This window comes from Myotis davidii, unplaced genomic scaffold (genome assembly GCF_000327345.1).
Source record: "Myotis davidii unplaced genomic scaffold, ASM32734v1 scaffold60, whole genome shotgun sequence".
In the NCBI taxonomy this organism is placed as follows: domain Eukaryota; kingdom Metazoa; phylum Chordata; class Mammalia; order Chiroptera; family Vespertilionidae; genus Myotis; species Myotis davidii.
This window is the reverse complement of record NW_006293007.1, coordinates 1,258,715-1,259,327: the sequence shown is the minus strand read 5'-3', so window position 1 is coordinate 1,259,327 and position 613 is coordinate 1,258,715.

The following is a 613-nucleotide window of genomic DNA, read 5'->3' as shown; positions in this document are numbered from 1 at the left end:
TCCGAGGCCGGGTCGCTGCACCCAGCCCGGCAGGGCTCCGGCCACGCCGGTCTTCGGATTCCGAAGCCGCCGTTCTCACCCCTCCTCTCGCTATTTGCAAAAGAATCCAGCTGCGCGGCTGTTTGCCGGCTCCTGCACCCCCACTCCTATCTCCCCACCTCCGCAGTCTCCTGGGATGATCTCCTCTTCTTTCCCCCACTCCAAAAAAAAGGTGGGGGTGGGGGCGATTGGGGGGGGCGGTTGATGAAAAATCCCCGCCACGGCGTGGTGGTGGTGGTGGGGGCAAAGATTGTCAGCTAGGAGTGGGAAGCGAGGGATGTGCTTGTAAATTACTAGTAAAAAAGAAAAAGAGAGAGAAAGAGAAAGAAAAAAAAAGAAGTAAAGGAGACCCATCAATCTCTTACCCATCCTTCTATCCAGCATCTTTCATCTTCTCTATCTAAATAAACAAGGCAGGTCGCAGGGGAAAGCCATGGGCTGAAATCCTGTGGATTTCAAGCCAATGGCGGGGCGGACAGAGTCAGGCAGCGGGCAGCGCGGCGGCAGCTTCCAGCGCCCAGTCGGGCTCACGGAGAGAAGGAGAAGGCGGGCGGGCGCGGGCGGCCCAGGTGCC